Source organism: Salvelinus fontinalis, chromosome 11 (assembly GCF_029448725.1).
Source record: "Salvelinus fontinalis isolate EN_2023a chromosome 11, ASM2944872v1, whole genome shotgun sequence".
NCBI lineage: Eukaryota > Metazoa > Chordata > Actinopteri > Salmoniformes > Salmonidae > Salvelinus > Salvelinus fontinalis.
In genome coordinates, this window is record NC_074675.1 from 20773088 (window position 1) to 20779776 (window position 6689).

Consider the following 6689-nt stretch of genomic DNA (forward strand, 5'->3'; position numbering starts at 1 on the left):
ATCACTTTCATCGCTAAAAGCGTCTAAGTAGAACCTTTTTCACCAGCAAAGGGTTCTACCTGAAACTATTCTACCTGAATAGTTCTCCTATGATGGAAAAAAAGAACACTTTTTTAAAATAATGTATATCTCTCCATTCTCTTTCATTTATAAGTCAAAGTCACTAAGTCAGTTTGGCAACATAAAGAGTTGTCCAGTGGATAAGATATTGTAAAAAACCTTAAGGCATCACCAAGTGACCTCGTCAAGAGGTTAGGACCTCTGGCATACCGGTTAAAGTGTTAGCTAGACATTTATTTGACCCCGGTTTAAGTCCCAGTTGGGGCTACCCCCCTGAATTCACTACAATATAGTCCATCACCTTCATATCTATTCATGTCGTGCTCTATTCTCTGCCATTCAAAAGTCAATGTGTAAACATAAAATATATATCTATTGAAATATGCCACAGATATATTAAAATACAATAGACATATGAGTAGAGATATGAATAGTGTTCTGTTTCTGAGGTAGATAGGTGAGGTATTTTAGCCAAAGGCAACACAGAAAGATAAATATTGTCAATAATGTTTCCTGGAAAAAGGATAAAAGGCCTTACTGCTGAGCACAAATACTTTTGTTTCCTTTTTTGTTTGTACTGGAGGTGCCAGACTCAGCTTTTCATTGATGGCACCGAAGCACCGATGGCCTCAAGCAACTCATGTAAGAATGCCATGCTATTTGAGTGTTATGTTCCTATTGTCCCATTTTAAAAATACAGGTCATATAAACTAGCTAGTGAACTGTTCCTGGGTGACCATTTCCTACAGCAAGTGATTTTGTAAACAACAGTAAACTCCCATGAAGGCTGCTCTTATTGTTGTTCTTGGGAGAGAGTACACGTCTTTGTCTGTCAGTCACTTTTAACCTACAAATTTGAACCTTCCTCTCATCTCTGTTGAACTGAGTTCCATCCACTTCCTCCTCCTCCACCCCTCTTGTTTACCTGTCCTATCCCTGTGTGTGCATGTGTGTGTGTGTGTGTGTGTGTGTGTGTGTGTGTGTGTGTGTGTGTGTGCGTGTGCGTGTGCGTGTGCGTGTGCGTGTGCGTGTGCGTGTGCGTCACCTGGCTAATGGTGACGTTCCAGGTTGTCACTGCTCTTCTTGGTTTCAACTAGGACAGATCTTTCTCAGAACCAAACCCTGTTGTGTGTGTGAGGGCTGGGGGGGGGGGCTCTTTCACTTACGGGAACTTGTCACCAGACTTCCCTGTTTCAACAGAGACTTTCCTGGCATGGGCTTGTGAATGTTCCCCCGGCCTCTGTACTGTTACTCAACCGGGATTTACACAAAACACGGTCCCTAGTACAATCTGCTCCAAGGCCTGTGGAGAGGAGAGGACATCTGGGGAGGAAAAGGGAGAGAGAAAAAGAGAAAGTGTGAAGAAAGGGCTGATAACAGAATTTCAGTGAAAAGAGTTACAGTAAACCAGTGTTTTCCTCATGTACTGAGTGACCTGGCTGGATTTCAGCTTGACCTTCATGTAAACCAGTATCAGTAGGATACAGAGTCCTCTATTAGTTAACAGTGTTTTTATGTAATACTTGGACACAGTTTGTGTGTGTTTGTGCACATGTCTGTATCTGCTAAGGTGTGTGACCTACAGTAGCTAGAACATTAAGTTCACCTCAGTCATTTAAAATAGATACATAATGTCACATTTACATTGTCTATATTTACCTTCCAACAATATCGTGGTGGCTGTATACTGTATGTCAATGTTAACTCAACCGAACCACTGAAAGGTTACGGGTATCAAGTAACACACCTGCTGCTGTTTACCTGTATGTCTATTTCTAGAAATGTCCCATTAATTTCTACTGTCAACATATGGCTCACAATGATGACCTCACAGGTATACCTGTCCAGTGTGGTTTGGTTTGCCTTAGTGATGACATCCTGTTGTTGTGGATAGAAAAAAACAGGTTATTTAGGGATCTTTGTGTATGTGTGAGTGAAAGTGTGTGAGTGCGTGTGTGTGCGTGCGCACCAGAAGACCACAGAGTGAGGCTGAGGTGACGTCCCACACAGGACCAACATCCTGTAAACACCTGGCTTTATTGTCCCTCGTCGCCATGGTGACCAGGTTTATTGTCCAGGTGTTTGTTCTAGTGAGGTTTAAATATGCAATGACATCTTCGCCGCCATCATCCAATCCATCCATCCGTGGAATGGAACGGAACCTGGAACCGGAATTGCACTTATTCCAATTTCCAGCTGTCATGGTTCCAGAATAATCATGGAGCGTTTAGATGATGTCATAAAGATCCTTTCCTTTCTGACCCGCTGGGGAGGTGTGGTGATGGAGTGGCAGTAGTGCATGGCATAGCTGTTACCATAGTAGCCTAATAACGGCTCAAGTCAATAATAGCGCAGTATAAATATTGGGTGCGAATTGAGATTTGCCCAGAGTGTGTGTGATCCAGAGACACGTCTTTGTTTTTCAAACTTCTGCCCAGCACATATTCTATCAAGGGCCTTGACACAAACACATTTGTCACATAGTCGAAGACAGTTTACATTTGCCCTCCAACCTCTTCCGATTCACTTGGCCTTGGATGACACGTCTGAAAACATGCTATTCCTTCAATTTATGGATATTTTTTTCCCGCATGAGTTCCTTGAATAATACATGCATGGCCGTTGGTTGCCAATATGACATGTCAGCATAGATTGTGTTGTGAACAAGAAGGAAGAAACGGAAAGTAACTTGGAAGTAGGAATATAAAGGGGCTGGTCAGCAAGTTTATCTTGAGTAGAAAGCAGGCACACAGCTCATAGGATTACCCAACAGAAGTTGTGGTTCACGGAATGGCCAGAGCTAAAATCTGGGTCACACTACAGATTAGAAGAGAGATATAGGGAGACCCTCTTCATTGTATACTTGTACTCCTATTTGTATCATCCCCCATAGTATCATGTTCTTGGCTTTTAGATCGTTATCTTTCCCACATTGACATATTGCTATGGGATTTAGCACTAGCAGTTTTAATATTATTGGTTTCATATGCATAAGGTTGACAAAACTTTGCACTGGTAGTGTACTAGTGTTAATGGTTGCAGAAGTAGTTTGTTGTTGTTGATGCTGACGTAGGGTATAAAGAGAGAGTGTGATGGTAAATAGCTTGTAGCAGCATTGTTGCTATTATTGTCGTTGTCATAATGAGCAGTGTTATGCTGGTACGTTGTGTGTGTGGGTGGACTGCACTATAAAACATTTCCTGTAATTTTTACAGAAAATGACTGGCAGATTTACAGGACCTATACTGTAACACAAATCTACAGCATATTACTGGAACACCTGACTAAACCTTTGCAGATTTACACTGCATGTAGCTAGTGCCAACGATGTTCAGTATTTCAATACCTATTTTGTATTTTACTGGCATGATCAACAATTCATGTAGCCTATTTTGGAACAATTGAATTAGAATACATTAATTTTGTATTTTCTAATACAAATATAGACTTGCAAGTAGCCCGCTTAACTACAACATTCTCGCTAACAGTAAAATCATATTTTTCCTTGCCTATGACTGTGGTATATTCTTGTTTACCTTAGTTTAATACACTGACTAAGTCGCTCTGGATAGGAGCGTCTGCTAAATGACCAAAATGTAAATGTAAATATGAACACTTGCAAAGCACACTGCTCGGTATTATTCTAATGATCTGCCCCCAAACAAGGCCACATTTGATCAAAATACAAATAGTTTGAGGGCAGAGCTCATTAGAATAATACCCAACAGTCTGCATTCCAAATTTCCATTTTTAACATTTCCATTTGCCATTTAACAGACGCTCGTGTCCAGACAAACTTACAGTCAGTGCATTCATCTAAGGTTTATATAAAACACATATCACAGTCATAGCGAGTAAAACGTTTCTGTAACCGTTACTGGGAATGTTTTTGTGTTTAAGCATACTTTGGTCTTGAAAATTTACTGTATTAAAAACAAGATATCTTTTGGATGTATCTCTAACTTGTGCAAACTATTTTATTGTAATAATCACAGTAATTTGCCTCCAGATTCCTGTAAGTTACTGGAAAATGTAGAACAATGTCACAGTAAAATACTGAAAAATATGCCTATTGTAAGAAAGTAAATGTTACTGTAATCATGTTGGTGTTTCACAGTATTTTATTGTAATTACATGGGATTAGTGCAAACAGGTTATTACAGCATATTTTGTGTTTTATATAACTTGTACTTGTCGGGGCCTCAACAAAGGCTTCTAAACTGGCAGTGACCTCAAATCAAAAGGACATGGCTATCAATCATTATAGGTTTGAGACTTGCTGCCATTCTGATCTGTTCACTGTATACATTTGATTATAGGGAACTACTACCACCTACAGTACCTTCAGAAAGTATTCACACCCCTTGACTTTTTGCACATTTTGTTGTGTTACAGCCTGATTTTAAAATGACACAATACCCCATATGTCAGTAGAATTATGTTATTAGAACCTTTTACTAATGAATAAAAATGAAAAGCTTGTCTTGAGTCAATAAGTATTCAACCCCTTTGTATGGCAAACCTAAATAAGTACAAGAGTAAAGATGTGCTTAACAAGTCACGTAATAAGTTGCATGGACTCTGTGTGCAATAATAGTGGTTAACATGATTTTTGCATATTACACCATCTCTGTACCACACACATGCAGGTAATAATGTGTAAGGCCCCTTAGTCGAGAAGTGAATTTCAAGTAGATTCAACCACAAAGACCAGGGAGGTTTTCCTATATCTTGCAAAGGGCACCTATTGGTAGATGGGTGAAAATACAAAAGCAGACACTGAATATCCCTTTGAGCATGGGGATGTTATCAATTATGCTTTGGACGGTGTATCAATACACCCAAAGATACAGCCATCCTTCCTAACTCAGTTGCCGGAGAGGAAGGAAACCAATGAGGCCAATGATGATTTTAAAACAGTTGCAGAGTTAATGGCTGTGATAGGAGAAAACTGAGGATGGACCAACAACATTGTACTTACTCCACAATACTAATCTACATGACTGAGTGAAAAAAAGGAAGCCTGTATAGAATACAAATATTCCAAAACATGCATCCTGTTTGCAATAAGGCACTAAAGTAATACTGCAAAGGAAATGTGGCAAATTAATTAACTTTTAGTCCTCAATACAAAGTGTTATGTTTGGGGCAAATCCAACACATCACTGAGTACCACTTCATATTTTCAAGCATGGTGTTGGACACATCATGTTCTGGGTATGCTTGGGGGTAGGGAGTTATTTAGAATAAAAATAAATGTAATAGAGCTAAACACAGTCAACATCCTAGATTTAAAACTGGTTCAGTCTGCTTTCCAACAGACACTGCGAGACAAATTCGCCTTTCAGCAGGACAATAACCTACTACACAAGGGCAAATATACACTGGTGTTGCTTACCAAGACAATGCTGAATGTTCCTGAGTGGCCTATCTACAATTTTGGCTTGAAAATCTATGGCAAGACTTAAGAATGTCTGTCTAGCAATGATCGATGACCAATGTGAGAGAGCTTGAAGAATGTTTTGAATAATAATGGTCAAATATTGTACAATCCAGGTATGCAAAGCTCTTAGTGCAGGGGTGTCAAACTCATACCCTGGAGGGCCTAATCTCAGCGTTTTTTTAAGCCCTAGACAACCAGGTGAGGAAAGTTACTTACTAATTATAGTGACCTTAATTCATCAATCAAGTACAAGGGAGGAGCAAAAACCTGTAGATACTCGGCCCACCATGGAATGAGTTTGACTCTTGTCTAAAGCCTTGTACACACTTCAGGCATAATGCTGAAATCAGTTTTGTTTTTCAAATCCATGTGTCTACTGACTTTCCAAACAACAAGTTGCAAGTAACCAAATCGGATGTGTGTTTAGACAGCAGTCATTTGCTGACAAGGCTACGCTAGTTGTCATAGCAACGACCGGTATGTATGCAGTGGTGTAGGCTGATTGGTGGTGGTGCTGGTGCTTCCTATCACTCAGAAGTGATGTAGCAAGCTACGGTGACAACAAAGTCTGCCATGGACATTCCCAAGATGCTTTGAATGTTAAAAATCATAGGGTAACAACACTTAAAACCTCAAAGGATAACATGATCCAACTTTCAAAATTAGTCCTTTTTGGCTAGCCACACTAGTCAACTTGTCACGACTTCCGCCGAAGTCGGTTCCTCTCCTTGTTCGGGCGGCGTTCGGCGGTCGATGTCACCGGCTTTCTAGCCATCGCTGCTCCAGTTCTCATTGATCCTTTTGTTTTGTCTTGTTCCCTGCACACCTGGTTTTCATTCCCCAATCACACGGCATGTATTTATTCCTCTGTTCTCCCTCATGTCTTTGTGTGAAATTGTTTGTGTTACGTGTTAATTGTTGACACGCCAGACTGGTTTGCTTATACCATGTTGTTCACGAAGATGTTTATTGTTAAACATAGATTATTGTGACTGTTTTGCGCGTTTTGCACTTTTGCCTATGGGCTGGAGGTTTTGACGCAGTTGCGTCCGTCTGTTGGTTTCTCCTGCCTCAATAAAGTGGCTGTTCACAACTCTCTGCTCTCCTGCACCTGACTTCGCTACCAGTACGCACACACCTGACACAACTAGCTAGCTAGGTAGATGTTTGGCTTTTTAGCACAGTC